The sequence below is a fragment of the Antechinus flavipes genome, chromosome 4 (assembly GCF_016432865.1).
Source record: "Antechinus flavipes isolate AdamAnt ecotype Samford, QLD, Australia chromosome 4, AdamAnt_v2, whole genome shotgun sequence".
Taxonomy (NCBI): Eukaryota; Metazoa; Chordata; class Mammalia; order Dasyuromorphia; family Dasyuridae; genus Antechinus; species Antechinus flavipes.
Window position 1 is genome coordinate 485,432,231 of NC_067401.1, and position 20,121 is coordinate 485,452,351.

Here is a 20,121-nt window from a genome sequence, read left to right on the forward strand (position 1 = left end):
ATACTATGAAGGGCCCTGAATGCTAGACCCAAAATAGCAGCCTTTATTTAGTGATGCAGAATTTATTGGAACTTTGGAGCAGGGCGATGATGTGTTGATACTTTATACAACACTTTGCCATTTCCTGAGATCTTTGTCATTTAAAAAAATCTCTTAACGGGACAGGGAAGTATTAATGTTCCCTCGTCCTCCCACATTTTATAGAGGGTCAGAGAATTCAAGTGATTTCCCTAAGTTTATACATCTAGTTTGTGGAAGACCTGAGACTTTCTGATGCTTTTAATATTATACCTGAAGAAAACTGATCTTTCAGAAGAATGAAAGGATGTGTGTGTGTGTGTGTGTGTGTGTGTGTGTGTGTGTGTGTATGTGTTTGGTAGAAGGCAGAGGGAGGGAGTGAAGAACAATAAAGGGAGAAAGCAGAAATGCTCCAGGTACTCTTATAATAATAAAGGCAAGAATCAATGAGGGTCTCTGAACCAGAGTGGTGATAATGGAAATATCAAAGACTTTTGCTGACATAGCTTTCTATGACTAGATAAGTATATTGAAGGTAGAAGGGGAGAGAAGTCAAAGCTAAGTGAGGTCTGACCCTGGGAGAATGATGGAGCCATTAAGGAAATAAGGAAGTTAGGGACAGGTATTGGGTTTAGGGTGGTAGAATGTGGAAGGGGAAACTGAGCAGATTTAACATCTGAGAAATTAAACCATTCACCATCATTTCTCTTATTTGAATCTATTTCATTTAATTATTTGGTGTGTGTGTGTGTGTTTATGAGAGGTGGGGGGGGGAGTATCTCTTGTTTTTACATCACTTTCTTTCCAATATCCATATTCTTCCAACTCCACCCTTACCAGAGGAGATAACATTTGGGGTTTTGTTTTTAAGTGATTCTGGAAAATTGGCTGAAGATTCAAGGTGGATGGTATATGTAATGTATTTATCTCTGGTTTTTAAGAATAAACATCACTGAAATTGAGAGGCCTCTCATTTTTAGCACATATAACTGTTTCTGGTTCCTTATAAACTCCTAGTCATCCAATTACCGACAAAGCATAACCCTGCCACATAGACCATTCTTAGGTCTCGATCCACATTATCTCTGACAACTATCAGAACCTGTTATGTGAAGGAAAAACCCAACAACCTCATCACAGTAGTAGATGGATCACCAACAGAGAGTGATCAAGCTCAGTTATCCACTCTCTCCAGGAGCATCTGGAACAAAGGCAAGTTGGCTCCCATAATCCTTTCTATTGCCCACTTCCAAACTCTCTTTGGTTCTGTCTTATTCATATAAATCCCAAAGAGCTCAGTACAGCAGGAAAGGTCATCCTAAGTTTGGCAATACTTCTAACACCGTTTCCACCTTCTTTCCATCCCAGCTGTTACAAGTCAATTTAAGCTGGCTGAGCTACAGTAACATCACCATCACAGTAGCATGATGATAGCCTAACATTTCAGAGGCCACTTGGAAAAGATGGTGGGAATAGCTTTGGAGGCAGGGCAGTACTGTTTGGAAGGGAACTTGTCCCTAGAACAGGGGACAAACTCATTTTCGTGGCATGGACCCCTCATGGCAGTCTGGTGAATATTCTCAGAATAACATTTGAGCGCCCCAAACCAAAAGGTAAGATAGCAAAGGAAATTGAGGAAGCTGAAAAAAAAATTATACTGTGTCCCAAAAGTCTCAGTGCAGTTTGAAGCTTTAATAAGTTCAGAGGAATAAATGGTACAAAGTTCCAAAAACATCATATAAAAGATTTCTTACATTTCTTTGTCATCTAAGTAATTTTGTGGATTTATTTGAATAAATTTTTAACTAATATAATTTTCTGGATATTGTCTCAAACTGGTGGGTTACTAAAGGGGATTCATTTACCAACCTCAATCATCTGAATCTGCATGAACACTTTTTCTAGGCTCACATCAAAACTGTCACATGCACATCAAAATCTTGTTCACTGTATGATCTTAAGCCTAGGATTACCATGTGTGTGTGTGTGTGTGTGTGTGTGTGTGTGTGTGTGCATTTTATTTTTTTTGGCTGAGGCAATTGGTGTTAAGTGACTTGCCCAGAATCACACAGTTAGGAAGTGTTAAATGTCTGAGACTACATTTGAACTCAGATCCTCCTGACTTTAAGGGCTGATGCTCTATCCACTGCGCCACCTAGCTGCCTCACTAATACAATTATTTGAATAGTAATAACTAAGAAAAGTTTTTACAAAGTTCAAAAATCATCTAGAACAACGTATGATCTAAAATGGTGATGACAATGACTTTTATTTGTTCCATTTTTTAAAAAAATTGACGTAACCAAAATTATCCATTGTATATTTTATGATGTGTTCTCTCTTATCTGCTCATACATTCTTCCCTTTTCCATCAATCTGACAGATAAACTGTTTCTTGTTTTTCTAATTTTATCATAAATCTTTCAAAAGTTAAAAATTTTAAATAGTTAACCTTTCAAATTCATTTTGTAAGTTTGTACCTTTTATTACTTCTGACATCACTGAAGCTCAAAAATGCACTAAGACTTTGGGAAATAAATACTATACAGTTATCAAAATGCTAGGATGATGTTGATGACGCTGAGCACCCCAGGTGAATAACTCCTAGACCAGAGAGAGAAATAAAATTAACCAATGTGCCTAGAAGAGACAGAGAGAAGAGCACGGCAGATGCTGTTGAGTTCTCCTATGCCTGAATATTAGTGCTTGCCATCAATTCAATTGTTTACATCTATTAGTGATAATGCTCTTGTCATAGAGCATGGTTTCAGGACATTCTATTGATATTTGATAAATGAATCAAGAAACATTCATTAAGCAGCTAATGCGTGTCAGTCCCTGGATAAATAGACTTGCTGACTGAAAAAGATCTTCTAAATTGGAGATGGGCATTCTTTCAGAAGTGTCCACAGCCCAGCCCTGTTTGTTAGGGAACTCATAATAAGAAGGAAATAAGAAAGCGATGAAGTCATATAGGAAATCTCATTATGCTATTTTCCAGAGAACAGATTTTTAGTATTACCATTAGAGTGCAGTAGGATTTTTGAGCCAAAGGATTATAAAATTTAGATAAAAAGGACCTTAAAGTGTAAGTTCTTAGATGTGTTGTCTCTCACATTGAAATGTTGAGATAAGGGATTTTTCCCCCCTGATTTTCTATTTGTATTTTAGCACAGTGCTTTGTACACAGTATGGACGTATTCCATACTTTTATTCAATTTAATAAGATAAAAGGGACCTTAGACTGTAAGTTCTTAGATGTGTTGTCTCTCACACTGAAATGTTGGGATAAGGGATTTTATTCTGCTTTTCTATTTGTATTTTACCACAGTGCTTTGTACATTGTATGGACTTATTATTCATGCTTTTATTCTACTCAATTCATTCCTTCATTTTCATTCAGAGGAATTATTAATAGAATCCAATATGGGTGTACATATATAAGAGGCAATGTGATCTCAAATTCAACTCTCTTATTCCACAAAGGAAAAGCTGGGGATGCAGAGGAAAAACTTCCTGGATTTCAGAAGTGTTTGCCCCAAATCAGGAAAAATACATAGAAATCTGAAGACATTTATTTTCAATTAAGTCAAATTTAGAGTAGTTAATGGTAGATGCTGATTCTGGTAAAGATAAAGGGACTATTTTCCATGTTACTATTACTATCATCCATCTATGACCAACTTTCATGAAAAATGTGAACTCAAGAGACCTAGGCTCATGATCTCTTGGTCTCCCAGATCATTGTACCTGTTTCTAGTTCAACTCCTGAACCCAAAATCCTCCCATCATCCTGGCCCTGGAGAGATAAGACCAGAGAACTGCCTCTGTAGGGGTTGTAGCCACAGCTACTTAAGGCCCAGAAAAAAAAAATGTTCTCAGCACCAAAGTCCTTGATGCTGCCAAATTGTTCAGCACCAGAAATGGATATGATTCTATCAGTGGAAATGACATCAAAGAAGAGTCAGGACCATCTGCTTTGATATTACATCCTTAGGATCTTTCCATCTGACTTGCAACTGATACCTCTTATATGTGTGATCTCCATTAAAACACGAGCTCTAAGGGAAACAGTTTTGTATCCCCAGTACTTTGAACATCAGAAGCCTAATTAAAAAATTTTAAATTCATCTATTTGGAGGATTTGTTAATGGAACAATGATCATGTGCACTTAACATATATGAAAGGCAATGTAGCCTAGCGGATAGAAGATCTACCTTGGAATCAGGAATTTCTGATGATAATTCTGGCTTGGATATATACAAGTTAGGTGACCAGGTAAATTGTTCAACTTCTCCATGCCATTGATAATTAATCCTCCAAGTAGTAGACAAGTAACTGATTGGTTAAGGAGATTTTCACACCAAAAATACCTGGTGCCAGTGGATATTATAGGTCCCAAACTGCACATAATTATATAATTTTCCATCATGTCTTATAGATCCCATTTGAGGTTATCAGCTCTAATAGCAGAATTCTTTTGCACTTGTTCTATATAATGACCCTGAGTATGCTGACTTCTCAGACCTCCCAGAACTTAGTAGAATTCTGGGTTTAGCTAATTCAGTTTCCTCCTGTCATCCTCACTTTCTCATGAGTAGGAGGGAGCTTTTTCCTTTGGGACTTTACCATGTTGCTCTTTAAGGAACAGACAGTTTTGCTGGATGCCTTTGATACTAAATGTTTCTACCCTGTGAGGCCTTTTAGATAATCCCTTAAGCTTCTTGAAATATGCTTTGCTAAAACTGACTTTTTTATTAACTCCTTCCTATTTCTTTTCTGGATTTCTAATAAACAAGTATTTTATTTTATTTTTGTGGAGGCAGTTGAGGTTAAGTGACTTGCCCAGGGTCACACAGCTAGGAAGTGTTAAGTGTCTGAGACCAGATTTGAACTTAGGTTCTGACTTCAGGGTCGGTGCTCTATCCACTGCACCACCTATTGCTCCCAACAAATATTTTTTAAAGCACCTACTGTATACTATGATGGGGATTTGAAGTCAAAATTAAACCAGTCTCTGCTCCCCAAAACCTTACATTTTATCAGGAGGAACAATATGTACAAGTGGAGAGGTAGAAATGGTATATAGAGATAAAAGATGGGGAGGATTAATTGTGGAAGGAATTAATAAAGAAGCCATGTGAAAGATGACCCTTGAACTGAATCCTGAAAGAACTTACTTATTCAACAAGCATGCTGTGTATAAGTAATGGGAAGGAGGGAGGGAAGGGAAGAAAGAAAGGAAGGAAAGAAGGAAAGAAGAAAGAAAGAGAGAGAGAAAGAAAAAGAGACAAAGAGAGAAAGAAAGAAAGAGAGAAAAACCATGAGTCCTTGGAGTATTTACATTCTAATTGGGAGAGATAATATGTAAATAATGAGGTACATAGACTCTCCTTTCTCCAAGCCCAGATGCTTTATCTACTGCATCATCTAGCTGTCCCTGACCTTAATATGTAAATAATGAGGTACATAGATCCTTCTTTTTCCAAGCCCAAATGCTTTATCTACTACATCACCTAGCTGCCCCAGACCTTCCTTTAAAAAAAAAATCACTCAATTAGCTCATCTATTGAATGGGGGAGAAAAATGCCATGACCTAAAAGTAATCCTCAGTCAACTGTGGGTTCTTGTGAGACAATAAGACACCCTTTCATTTGGGAGTTGAACATCTTTGGGGAAATAATTATCATTTATCCCTTTTCTCTTGGTCAAATTCAAACACTACTCAGTCAGTTTTTCCCTTTGAGATAAATCCCTATTAAGGGTCCCCTTATCCTTTCTAATCCAGTGTTTTCCCATCTGTCCCTGAGTTGCATCTTTAGAAACAAATTAGGCTGTCTTTATTCTTGAATTGAAGACCACATATCTCCCCTTACCTAACCAACTCTTCTGCTCACTGACCTTCCTACATCTCACACTTCCTATCCCTAGCTTCAATTTAGGATCACAAAATGATGATCAAGAAGGAGCTATAAGGATCTATTCATTCTATGTGGGAATTCTTTAGTTAGTCTGTTATGCCATATTAGTCATAAAGCAAAACTTCCTGTTTTTTTCATTTCCACTGTTATTAGTGGAACAGTTTATTGAAGTGTTTGTTCTGTTCCCTTTCCTTTCTGTCTTTTTTTTTTTTTCAGATCCTCCTTCTTCTACTAATAAAGTTAACTGTTTTTCTTAGGTCTCCTATTTCTTAAGATTTTAAGCATATTCAGGCCAAATTAGAGAGAAGAGGAAAGGTGTTATGGAAGAGATCTTTCACAAAGGGACAAACAAAGGAAGGATTTCCTATTGATGAGAAGTGCTCCAACATCCCTATTTGCAGATGATGTCATACTAATTGTATCTAGCCTGAGAACAATACTCTACAGAAAAGGGATTAGTCTTTTTCTCTTCTGTCCCAAAGGGCAGCATAAGGAGCAGTGGGTGGAACCCACACAGAGCCAGAAGTTAATTATCTGTAAGAAAAGCCTTCCGAACAATTAGAGTTGTCCCCAAAGTATAATATGCTGCTTGGGGAGCTACTAAGTTTACCATCACTAGAGACCTTCAAGCTCAGGCTAGAGGACCTGTATTTTTAAGGTTTGTAGTAAGGAGGATTCTTTTTTTCATGTCCTGGTTTGGACAAGATGGCTCATGGGAACCCTGCATGAGTCTATCATGCTGATTTTGTCATCTGTGAAAGCCTCCAGAACTCCAAGAAGTCCATAAGTACACAAGGGACTGGTTTAGCCCAGGATCAGTGGTGAAAAAACCAATAAGAGAGGAAAGTTCAATTTGAACAGTTCACGATATACAACAATTCAGTGAGAAGTCGATTAAATCAGTCCACAATCTGTTAACATGTGAGGCTATCTTGGAATAAGTGCTATAGACAAATGGCAAATGAGTCATGGAATGGAGGGCAAGGAAGAAGGTACTTGACATGTGTTTTGGAAATTGGGATATACTTTCAATGACTCTAAACTGCTGACTGCTGGCGAAATCTGTTTCTCACATTATGCTATATCCATGGCCAAGACTCTTTCTAACTCAAGAGCTAATGAAGAATGAAAAGAGGTAACTCAGTAGATACGGGAAGAAGTATGACAGACACAAGCAGACTGATATATGACATCAGTGCAGACAATAAAAGTTGAGCATGGTCAAAGGTGGGCCATTCCTGGATCAAGGAGAAGCAAAGAAGAATCAGCTCAAATGACGCTTGGGATCCACTGGGACCCCCCCCCCCCCAAAATGCTCTGAGAACAAAGGCTTGGCCACATAGTGTTGCATAATGCATTCCCCTCTATAGAGGCAAAACAATAACAATTTCTCAGGCTAACAAGATGTAGAAAGATTGTTCTGCACAACGGAAGGAGTGACTTCTTCAATAATATTGAATACTATCCAACCCAAGATGTATTTACTTAGTTGAACAGTTTACTCAGTTGAACAGATAAGTGTTGATTAGATACAAGATGCTGCACTAATCTTTGATCATACAAAAAAGAAAAGATAAAATAGTCCTTGCCCTGAAAATACCTATGATCCTTTTGTATGTATATCACATAAACAGACAAGTATAGAGCAAAGAAAATACTAATATCTAGAGGGACAAGGAAAAGTTTCTCACAGGAGACAGTACTTGGGCTAGGCTTTATTTGCTTTTTAAGACAATAATATTTCCTCCCAATCTTCCAATTGAAAATACAATTTTAACATTCATTAAAAACTTTTGAATTCCAATATTTCTCCCTCCTTCCCTCTTCTCACCCCTTCCCCTGAGATGGTGAACAATTTGATATAGGTAGATGTGCAATCATGCAAAATATATTTCTTTATTAGGCATGTGGTAAAAGACACAGACCAAAAGGGAAAACACACACACACACACACATACACACACACACACACACAATAAAATTGAAAATAGTATGCTTTGATTTCTATTCAGTCACCATCAGTTCTTTCTCTGTATGTGGATAGCATTTTTCATCATGAGTCCTTTGGGACTGTCTTGGATCATTGCATTGCTGAGAAGACCTAAGTCACTCACAGCTGATCATGATGCATGAGACATGATACAATATTGCTGTTACTGTATACAGTTCTTCTGGTTCTGCTGTCTTCACTTTCCATCAGTTCATCTAAGTCTTTCTAGGTTTTTTACAAATCAACCTTTGAGATGGGCTTTGAAACAAGCCAGAGCTCTCTAAAGAGGCAGAAGTGAGGAAGGAGTATATTATATACCAGGCATGGATGGGAGAGAATAGAGATAGTTTAAGGGTAGTTAATGATGATAATAATAACAACAATAACTAGCATTAATATAATGCTGTGAAGTTTATAAAAGCACTTTCTATATGCCATCTCAGTTGAACTTTACAACTCTGTTAGGTAGATCATATTATTGTTCCAATTTAACAGATAAGGGAACTGAAGCAAAGAGAGTTTAAGTGACTTGCCTAGGATCACACAATTAGTAAGTATCTGAGTCAGGATTTGACTTCAAATCCCCCTAATTTCAAGTTCAGGGCAATGAAGATGGTCTCTAAGCATTCAGGTGCACCTCCTGAAGCATCAGGATGCTATAACATTTGACTGCTATTGGCTTACTAAATAAATAATATACATTTGTATTGTAACCCCGAAGAGGATATTACATTGCCAAGGGAGCTAAACGTTTTAAGAGTAACAAAACACATATTAATCTTTGGGAGTACACCTCAGAGAGAAAGATTTTGATTATCAAGGATATTTAAATAAAAACCATAGGCATCTGGGCTAAACTCACCTTGGGGAATTTGGGTTTCAAACAAACTCACTACTTTAATTCAAATTAATGGGTGAGGAAGCACAAATGGAGGAAACAATTCTCAAAATACAGAGAAGGGAAGCCTAATTTGTGACCAGCAATATCCATAGTTTATAGAGACGTATTCTTTCTCTCTCTTAATAAGGTTAAATAGGGACAAAGATATTGAAGTTTTTTTTTTCTTTCATGAGTTATTTATTCATCTAATATCTAAGTGACTATATTGATTTAATATATCTTTGAACCATGACTAAGGTGGAATAGCTGAGTCTTTGCCTTAGGGTACCAAAAAACAGGGTGTTAAATGATGATTTTTAAGAGATTGTGCAGTTTGAAAAATTAGTTATATGTTGACATTTTCATTCTTTTAACAGATTTAGCACCTACTTAACAAGAATCATTTTTAAAAGCTAAGAAATAAGCAAATAACCAACTTCTCTTGACCCATATCTAACACATGCACTTCCTTTTTTTGCTCAAAGTAATCTGTTATGATTGCTTCTTGTATTATTTTCACAGGGTGGTTAGGTGCAATGGATAGAGCACCAATCCCAGAATCAGGAAGACCTCAATTCAAATGCAGCTTCAGACACTTACTAACTGTTCGACCCGGGGCAAGTCACTTAACCCTGTTTGCCTCAGTTTCCTCCTTTACAAAATGAGCTAAAGGAGGAGATATCAAACTTCTCCAGTTGTCTTTGCTAAGAAAACCTCAAATGTGTTCAGAAAGAGTCAGACATGACTGAAAAATAACAAAACAAATCTTAAAAAATCATTTTCATATTGTGGTTTACAAGCTTATTTGCCAATAAGTTACTCTTGGTGTGGAGGAGTTGGCACAAAGTTGCAAAATCCCTGAAAGCTGGGGTTTCAGTTTTGATAACTGATGGAGTTTGTTTTGATAACTCCAGCACAGTGCCTAGTTTATAGTAGTTGTTTATTCTTCCTCTGAACCTCTCTGTAATCAATCCCATTTTCTTCCAGCCTTTTGCTGTTAGTTCACATTCTTTTAACTCCTCCCTTTGGTTAGATCTTTCCCAAACATATATGAACATGCTCTAGTGTAAAAGTCTTTCCTCAACTCCTGATATCCTATTCAGCTACTGCCCATCTATCTCTTTTTCCAAAATTCACAGAAAAAAATAGTACTTCTGTTCCATCACTTCCCACTATTCCCTTAATCACCTAAATCTGATTCCAATGCTCACCATTCTCCTAAAACTGCTCTCATAAAGGGCATCCAAATCTCTGAGCTCTTCACCTTTTTCCCACTACCTACTTTTCTCTGACAGCAATATTTTTTATCAGGGCTACCACTATTCACCTAGTTGAAAAGTTTGGAATTTCTGGATTCCTTCTTTCCCACATTCTATATATCTGACAGCTTCTTTCCCATTTGTTTACTCCTATCTTTGTCCACTACCACCCCTGAACCGCTATTCCTCTAAAGTTTCTTTTTCCTTTTAAGCATATAACACATTTACCTTGTAACTTTAAAAGCAGCAGGCCTGTTAGGGATCTTGCTCACCTTCCTGCTGTTCTTATCTCTGCTTAAAACAATACTTCAATGTGATCTTTTCTTCCTTTTCTTTTTTGGCTACCCTGTCTCTAGTCTTCCATTTCCCTTTCCTACCCACCCCTAAATGAAAGGAAAAACAAGGCTCTTATATCCAACATGCATAGTTCAGTTCTACTTTGGTCCTGTCCCAAAATATGGGACATCTTGGTCTCATCGCTTCTGTCAGTAGGTGCTACCTGATCTGTTACAGACCAGAAAATGTCAACTCATCCATGAAGATTCTCTGACCCCTTTCTAGGCAACTCATCTCCTCTCATCTTGCAAAAGACTTTGTTTATAAATACCTTAAACTCTTATCATGCATGTAACTAAATGCAATTCAGTTAAAATTTTTTAAAATTGTGTGCTTACTATGAAGATTTATATCATGTATACTATCCTACATATTGTTCTATATATATATATATATATATATAGTGTCCTTACTGTGTATATTTAAGACACCATCTTAAAATCAAGGACACAAAGACAAAACCAAACTATTCCCTAACTTTAGGGAGCTTACATTTTGCCATCACTTCCTTCTATGAAGACTAGGACATAAAGACAAAACCAAAATATCTTCTAACTTCAAGGAGCTTACGTTTTGCCATCACTTCCTTCTATGAAAACTATAAATTTTATAAGAGCAAGATCATGCCTTAGTAAATCTATTTATCTTGCTCCTCTTCCCTTTACTTAGTATAGGATTCTCTCTATAGCAGTTATCAAAGATTGGTTGAATTAAGCTCATAGATACATGCAAAATAGTTGGGGGGCATACCAGTTGGGGGACTAGGGACCAATTAGGATGCCATGCCATTAGTATAGAAAATATACTATTTTCTTCTCCTAATAGGGGTGTTGATATTCAATTCAATTAATACTGACTGATTTCCTAAGTGTAGGGCACTATGCTAAACCTGGGGGAAGATACACAAAGAAAATGGAAAGGATAGGCCAATGGTGAATAATTCTGGGGAGTGATAATTATGGTATTTCATTTAATGCTTCCAATAATCCAATAAAGGAAATGCTATTATTATCCCTATTTTACAGATGAAGGAACCGAGACATCAGAAAGCTCTCTGACTTGCCAGAACTACCTTTCTGCCCTCCTAAAGAGTAGCAATATATCGCACATTTTGATAAATGACAGTATTACATAGCTTAGCAACTGCTGACTATTTTTATGTAAATTTTAAATTTTTAAATGATTTGCCAGAAGTATCTTTCTGGCCTTTCATAAAAGGAAGCATTTCATTGCTTATTTTTACAAATGACACTATCATGTATCTTAGCAACTGCTGACTATTTTTTTTTTTACATACATGGCAACTGAAGACTGAATTGCTGTAAGAATATTTCATATTCAGAAGCATTCAATTTCTTCAAATGAGATTTTCAGAGAATTGTGAGCTAAAATGATTTAACATGAATTCAAGAATTAAGGAGACTAAAAATATGGCAATTGCGATGGGGTTTAAATGATCCAATCATCAACTGAAAAAATAAAATTAAACAAATAGCTAAATAAGACAGATCTCAGGTGTTGGTACAATTTATCCAGGGTAGCCATTTCAAAATTTCCATTTTTTAGATTACTTTTAAAGTTTCAGAAATATGCACAAAGTTGTAAAAACTACCTGTTCGGTGACATATTTAACTCTTGGTATGGCAAAAAGGTAATGAAAATTGGAATGAAATAGTCAAGAAAACTTTTATAGGAATCAAGGCTCAAATCAACAGAGAAAAACACTTGAAACATCTTAGATTTTATAAAATGACTTAATTATGCATCAGTCCCAAAAATGAATCACTATTTGTACTGATTAGTCATCAAGCTATGAACATATACAATATATATTCACACATGTAGAGCATATAGTAATAAAGGAAGTATCTATGACTTCATCAATGTGGGAAACTCCCTTCACAGATGGCTACTCTTGAGTGATATAGCAGATGTCTTATGCAGTTGCTAGTGAAGTGGGATTCCAAGCTAGGTCTTTCTGATTTCAAGCCCAGATTCAATCCAGTATTCTGCCTCCATCAGCCTGCTGTTACATAGTAATGATATGATCGTGTCATACATGTAATAAGAATAGCACGACAGTTTGGGGAGCAACATTTTAAAATTGACTTCACATATAAAATGACAGACTGTTTAGATATTTGGTACAATTTGGAATCAGGAAGACTCATCTTTAAAAATTCAAATCTAGCCTTGGACACTTAACTAGCTATGTGACTGAGCAAATCACTTAAGTGTGTGCCTCCATTATCCTCACCTATAAAATGGTCTGGAGGCGAAAATGGCAAACCACTCCAACATTTTTGCCAAAAAAGTCTCAAATGGAGTCATGAAGAGTTGGACACAAGTATTTATGACTGAATAACAATTTGAACAGCTTAGAAATTTAACTGTTTTGCATTAGGATCATGGCTTTAAGGTTGAAAGAGATCTCAAAGGTCCAAACAGTGCTAAAACCAGATCCCTATGTTGCCATTTACACAAAAAAATTAATCAGTAGTTACTAGATTCAAGATATATCATTTGAAAAGTAAATCATGAAATACTGTCCTGCATGCAGACTAGAAAAGTACTTATGCAAGTTACTTCAACAGGTTATGTGACTCAACAAAGTTAAATAATAGGAGCAGATGCAACATTTGAATCCAGGTCCCCAGACTTTCCAGTGCTTTCTTCTTTGTACCACAGTGGATGACTATTCCAACGTTTGGGAATCTGGGGTCTGTTTATTTTTAAGATGAGCTTCCCATAAACATGAATCATTGACTACTATGGTAACTAATAGGTCACAAATTTCTCTGAAAGCATTTTCCTTGTGGAATGTATTACACCCAAAATTAGCTTTTAATTTACAAATTAAAAAAAATACTTTATGACATTCCTTTAATCGGCTTAGTGCCAACTTAAAAAAATTAGACTGGTTTGCTCTGTGACACATGTTTCAACCCAGACTATTTGCAACATTAGACATCAATCCTAGAAAACTTACACTCTTTTTTTTTTTTTTTTTTTTTTTTTTTTGGCGGTTCCCCCACCACCCACCCACTCAGTCTAGATTTTAGGTAAGGTATTTGATTTAACCACTGACCATAAGCCCATAAAACTTCACTTCTATTCTCCCACCGTCTAAAGCAAGACATTTAAAATATTCCTTTTGGTACACATGTGATCTGCTATTTTTCTGTTTCCACTATATAGACCTCATTAAAACTTCTTGGACCTCAGCAAAACTTCGAAAGTACAGCCAACTTTGTATTCTCCCAAATTTCATTCATTAACTTGGCTTATTTTGTGTGTTTTGCAATATATGTAGACAAGAGCACAACTTTTGCAGATACCAGTATCTTACCTCCCCCCTCCCCACCCCCACCTCCCAGTATTTGCAAATAGACTCGTTAAAAGAAGTAGGTGTGCCGAAGTCTTGTTTCTTTGGAAATCGTTTGTTATTTTTATCGGGAACCATTGACAGTAATGTGTAGATTTCTAAGCGGTCTTTAAAAAAAAAAAAAAAACCCAAAAGACATTGGTGTACTAATTAAGGCCTCTAATAGTCAAGACCTGCAATGACCACTCCCTTTCCCCCCAAAGAGCTTAAGCTAAAAAGAGAGATCATTCTTTTCTTATACTCCCAGACTTCCTGGTAAAATTTAAAAGCCTAAAGACTCTTCAGTACCTAAAGTTTTGCACCAACATTCTAAAAGACCCACACGGTGGGGGGAAGGAGGGGGAGGGGAGAGAATGTAGGGATGCTCTAAAATTGAGCCTGGTTTTTGTGAGGATGACTTGGAAGTGGATTCAAAAGGAAAGTACAATTGACTAATTGCCTCTGAAACCACATTTTTACTGGGCTCTTTAGGGAGAACAATTCTTTAGAAGCCACAGAAAGAACAAGTTAGAAGCAGGAGAAGGGTTGAATGGGTTTTCACAAGTCTGGAGGTTCTGATGGGAAGAGGTGAGCAGCCTCTGCCTCGGAGCACTGGGATGCCTCCCCGCCCCCATGGGTCTGGCTACCCCCTCTTTCTTCCTGATGGTGAGGAAGCCGATGAACAGATAGACATCTCTCGGACACCCCTCGGCCGTCACTGATTTTTCATTCCCACCTCCTTCTCTTACTCTTAATGAGCGAGTTTCAACTTCGGACTTCGCATGGGTGTGGGGAAAGGCTGAGAGAAAGGAGTTCCTATTCCCCTGAGGGATGTGCCCAAGGTGAGCCCCAAAGATGCTAATCTCTCCTCCTCCCACCGTCTTTCTTCCTTCTCCATCTTCCAGTTCCCAGAACCTGAAGCCCACGAGTAGAGAGCAAGCAGGTTGGGGAACCGGGGGCGCCAGCCCCGCCTGGGCGAAGGGGCGAGGCCAAGGAGGTTGAGTCCAGCTTTTGGAACTGCCACAGTGGGCGGCTGGCTGCAGCTGCGGCACAGGCACAGCACAGAGGCTGGGCTGAGGATGGCGGTGGCAAGCTGCTGCCGAGAGCCCTAAGCAAGCGAGGAGGAGGAAAAGGAAGAGAGGCGGTGGTGGAGATGGTGGCAAGTTCTTGTAGTAGTCACACATTATAACGGAGCCCCGTCACCACCACCCACCTCCTCCTTCTCCTCCTCCTCCCTCAGGCTTCAGAGCCAGGAGGGCGGTGCTGGGGGTGCTGGAGCTGGCACCACTCACCATCTTCTCCTTACCCCCCCAACTCCCGCCTCCACTGCCCCCCACTGGCCCTGACAGCACCCCCCACTCCCATCGCCTTTACCTTTGGGTCCTTGGGCGGGCGGGAGTGCTGATGAGGCGAGGTGAGGGCGCTCGGATCCGGACTCACAGGAGGCGGCTGTCCTCCAAGAAGGGAGGGCCGTCTGTGGGGCCACGGGGAGGCCGCCAAGGAGCTCGGTTCATGGTTTGTCTCGGTGGTAGCAATGCGGCGGCGGCGACAGCAGCGGCTTCCTCCTCCCGGTTCTAAGGCAGGACGCAGCTAACGCCCCTGCCCCTTAACAGCCCTCCCTCTCCTCCTCCTCCTCCTCCTCCTTCTCCTCTTTCCTTCTCCTCCTCCTCCTCCAGCTGAGGCTGCTGCTGCTGCCTCTGCTGCTGAAGCAGCCTTCAGCGCCACCCGGCGCCCAGCCCCGTGTCGCTTCTTTTTTCTTCTGCTGCAGCTGCTGCTGCCGCTGCCGCTGCCGCTGCCGCAGCCGCTGCTCTTACTGCTGCCGTCGCCGCCGCTACCGCTGTGATTCCGTTGCTGCCCGGGCTGCCGTCGCTGCGACCAGCGCCGCCCAGCGCCCGGCCCCAGGGAGGGCGGGCCGCGCCTCCCGCCCCCCTGCCCACCCGCGGTGGCGCGCTGAAATCAGCGGGACCCACTCCTGAGCTCTGGCCGTAGTGACGCAAGCCGGTGATCTAGGGGGATCCTTCCCGCTCTCCCCAGCTACCCTAGCTCGGAGCTGGCGGCGGGATAGGCGATGGCCTCAGCCCTAAGGGGCTTTGGGCTGGACGGGCGTGAACCCTAACTCCCTGACTGGAATACCCCCTCTTTCCCTCCACTGGGTGGGAATTTAGGCGGCGGCTGCTGGCTGCGCAAGGTCCCACATCTTCAAAGAATGCTAGGAAAAGCTGGGGGCTCTTTTACACCCCTCACCTCCCGCTTCTCCATCAAATGAAAAAGCTTGGGAGGGAGAAGCTGGGGTTATAAATAGCCATCCTAGGAGCTCTTAGCACCATCCGGGGGATGGAAATGGCCATAATTTCTCCTCCTTCGCACCCCGCCCCCTCCCCCCCCCCCTTTCTTTGCCTTCCTTTCCGTCCTGGCCGAGCCGGTGCCCGGGAGAGAAGGGTTAAGAAGGGCAGGGCCCATTTGGGCCGAGATGTTGGAGCAGAATGGGAGGGGGTGGGGAGAACTGCAGTTTCTTGAACCGTCAGTACCCCTACAATCCCCAGTCCCGGGTAGACTCGGGCGGGGAGCTATTAACCTGTTTAATTGGCTAGTCGCTTCCCTCGGACATCCCCCACATTCCCTAAAGTTGCTGTTAAGAGTTCATTCACTAATTTACTATCCGCAAAACCAGGTTTAATCTTCCAGCTATCTGACCCCTAGCAATGTCAGGGCTGTGCATAATTGGCCACTTGGAAAGCCTTTCCTCCTCTTTGCTCCATTGTCTTTCCTTCCCTCCCAGGTTGTTTTTCATCTGTACGGTCTGCGTGGAAAGTCTTGGGTCCAAACTGCAGACCTGGAGAGGTTATTAGGAGACACTTCTTTCTGAGCGATATCAATAAAAGAAGGATTCTGGAAAAATAAAACAAATACGCAACTCCGGCCTGAAAAAGTGGGTGGGAAATAAATTTGGTACCATCAGGAGAATTATCAGGAAGCAAGGGGATCAGATCTAACAAACAGACCCCTAGAAAATAGATTCCACCTCCTTTTCCTCCCTCTTCTGCTTCAGGCTGGATGAAAATTATTCAGTATTTGTTCGACTCCTTTTATAACTTTCTGGCTGAAGTTTCAGCAAGTCACCTTTTGTTAGTCCCTTCTTTATGACTCCATTCTTCTTTCCAGAAAGTCTACCTCGAATGTCCTTAAGAAGGCTCTAAAGATGTCTAACCCCAGGCTTATTTATTAGCCAAGCTGCCACAGAAAGCTGGACTTCCTTTGCCCAGCATCTGAAACAAATTCCCAAGACAAAACAGATGAAGGCGGAGAGCATGGGGGGCGGGGCTTACTTGAGGATGTTACTATGTAGAGGAAAAAGAAGATATAGACATTGATTTGGAAAAGACTGTTAAAAGTCATTTCGTCTAGACCGTATCCTCACAAACTCTACGTGTGCTCTGCAATACCCCAATACTAGCCCTTAGAAAAAGTCCTTAGCTCCCCTGGGACAGCAGGCTGTACTCTAAACTAAGAAATTGTTTATCAGATCAAGTCTGCCATTGAATTTCTGCCTTCTTGGGTCAGTCAGAACGAGTCCACTGGCTTTTCACCATACAATACAAGCACTTGGAAGGCAGAGGTTGCTAGATCTTGTCTTTGAATTCACAAGGTAGAAATCAAGAGAAAGAAATAAGGAGGGGCATCTCAGGCAGGAGGCACAGCCAGTATAAATATTTAAGAGTGGAAAGATCTCACAAGTGGACATTTTATAGATGCTTCCTTGAATTGAGTTCTGCCCATCAGTCCTTAAAACACTTGGAGGACACTCTGCTGATCTGCCCACATCTTCTTTTCTTCAAGTTAAACATGTCCACTTGCTTCAGGTGGTCCTCCAGTAGATGGTCTCCAGTCCTTTCTCACCATCCTGGCTCAAGCTCCTCTGGGTGAGCTCCATTATACTGGTGCCTCTTCTAAAATGAAATCCCCAGAACTGGAAACATTTCACTTTGACTGATGGACTTGGGTAGTTGGTCCATCCTGAGGAAATTATAGATCTAAATGATCTTCCTAGAACATTGGTCTAACCATGTCACTTCCCCCAGTAACTCCTAGTGACTCTCTCACCTTTGATATCAAATATAAAAACTTCTGTGGCATTCAAAGTCCTTCATAATCTGTTCACCTCCTCCCTGTTTTCCCAGTCTTCTCACAACCTTTCCTTCATGTACAGTTACAACTTCTTCATCAAGGGAGTTTGGGATATGGTACCTCCCAACCTGGAAAATCCATATAAAATGTGTTGACCCTCCCTTTTTACTAGGGAAGAAGTATGAATTATTATAGTATTAAAAGATAATGTCATATTATATAACAAAATATATGTGTGTAAGTATGTATGTGTGTGTGTGTATATCCACTCCTGAGTTTCTAAACTTTTTTCTCTGTCAACTGCTGACTTTCACATGTCATCTGCATCTTCTGCAAAACTCTGTCCCCCCAAAAAAATTCCCATTTAGTTTCTATATTAACTAGCATATATTGAATATCTTGAAACTAAGGTGGAGAAAGTCAAGATGTGAAAAGGATAGCTGTATTCTTCCCATGCTTCCATCCATTGACACTGCCCCTCCTTGTTACATCTCTCCACTCTAAGCATTTATACTGGCTGTGTTCCCTGAGCAGGTCCACCAGCCCTCCTTATCTTTTCCTTCTGGCTTTGGCCTGGTACATTTAAAGACATAACTGAAGCTACTCCTTCTTTCCAGGTATTTATATCTATTGTGAAGAGACTTTGGACTCATTCTAGTTGGCCCCAGAAGGCTTCCTTCAAGCCAGCTAAGATCTCACCTTGTACAGGACACCTTTCTCAATCTCTCTTTGTTCTAGTCCCTTCTCTGTGTTGATTTTCTCCATTTTATTCTGTGAATTCTTGTTTAACCATAGTTGATGCTTGTCCCCCCATTAGTCATGAGCTCTCTGAGAGCAAAAGTGTACACAGAAGTTCACACAGTGCTTGACACTTCATTTTTGAAGATGATCTATGACATCATAAGTGATGTCTTGATTTTCAAATGAACTGGATTTAAGTGAAGCAGTTGCGAAGAATCATCAACCTCAGTCTCTCTTCTAGAGTTATTGAAGTTGAGTGGCAAGACAAAAGTTGGTGGTCCAGAATTCAGTAGATATCCCTTGGAGTCTTTGCTGTATGACTAAGCTTGTTCCACAGCATGTTCAATCATCTTCATGGCCACTGGAACAAATACTTCTCATTTACTCATTCCATCAAGTTTTCACACAATTGGGGTAGATATCCCCCTAATTCACTAACAGGTTTGAGACCCACCTTCAACCTAGTTTATCCCATCTACTGAGAGGTTTACTAGGCTGTGGCTGCTATGTATGCTACAGCTTCTTGGAATCACAAGTGAGAGTTAGATGGCAGATAGACCCCAAATGTAGACAAGCAGCTTGAAATGGACTCAACAAGCCCTCATGCCAGAGGTGCCAATCCATAGGTGCTTAACAAATATTTATTCACTGACTGAAGTCACTAGATTAAAATGTCCTTATATCTTCTGAGGCAGTTCCACTTGGTAGGAACATACCTAGGGCTCCAGAGGTCTATTATTATGTTCTCCTTGCTCTGCTTACTATTTACTAAATACTTATTGACATCTGTCCCTTGAATAGTGATGATGTCTTATCAAAGATGAGGTCTTGTCAAGACTTTTACTTCTGGCCTTTATCTCATGTTAATGGCCCCAGAACCCTGATGACACTGAGATGGTTGTCCAGCCACTTTGGAAACTCAAGTTACAAGCCTCCTATAAACCATGGACCCACTCAGGTTTTTCTGAACTGATCTAGGGAACTAGGTGGTGCAGTGCATAAAGGGCTGGGTTTGGAATCAGGAAGACCTAAGTTCTAATGCTGCCTCAGACACTACCAGGACCTCTCTAAGTCTCAGTTTACTTATTTGTAAAATGGGGATCATAATGTAATGTGCAGACTAGCTCATTGTAGGAGCTCGATACTAGTTCTTGATCATAGGAGATGAGTGAAGGGGTGAAACTCACATGAATGGTCAAACATGGAGACCATTTATTCAAAATTCTCTCAGCCTTATATACCCTAATACCCTTACATAACTATAGCACACGGCTCATGCACTAACTATATGCTGTGTATGTGGTACCATATAAACAACTTGCTATTGTGTGTAAATGTCTCTTTGCCATTTAGTATAACTCTGCTTTAATTACAACACAGACTTCTCAGGAAGGCGACACTCGCTTAGGCGGGTGTGGGGAGCCAAATCTGATACTATTAGCAGGGTTCCTTTTACTGGACTAAAGGATCTTATGCTTCCTCCAGG

At 40.1% G+C, this 20,121-nt stretch overlaps 1 protein-coding gene across 1 annotated transcript in view; it reads right to left on the reverse strand.

The window, feature by feature from the left end:
• LRRC8C (leucine rich repeat containing 8 VRAC subunit C) overlaps nt 1–15,420 on the reverse strand; it is a 98,673-nt gene extending 83,253 nt beyond the window's left edge. Inside the window, exon 1 of the mRNA XM_052000029.1 lies at nt 15,144–15,420. The gene's annotated coding sequence lies outside the window, so the exon portion shown is untranslated. The remainder of the gene's footprint in view (nt 1–15,143) is intronic.
• Nucleotides 15,421–20,121: the final 4,701 nt, after the last annotated feature.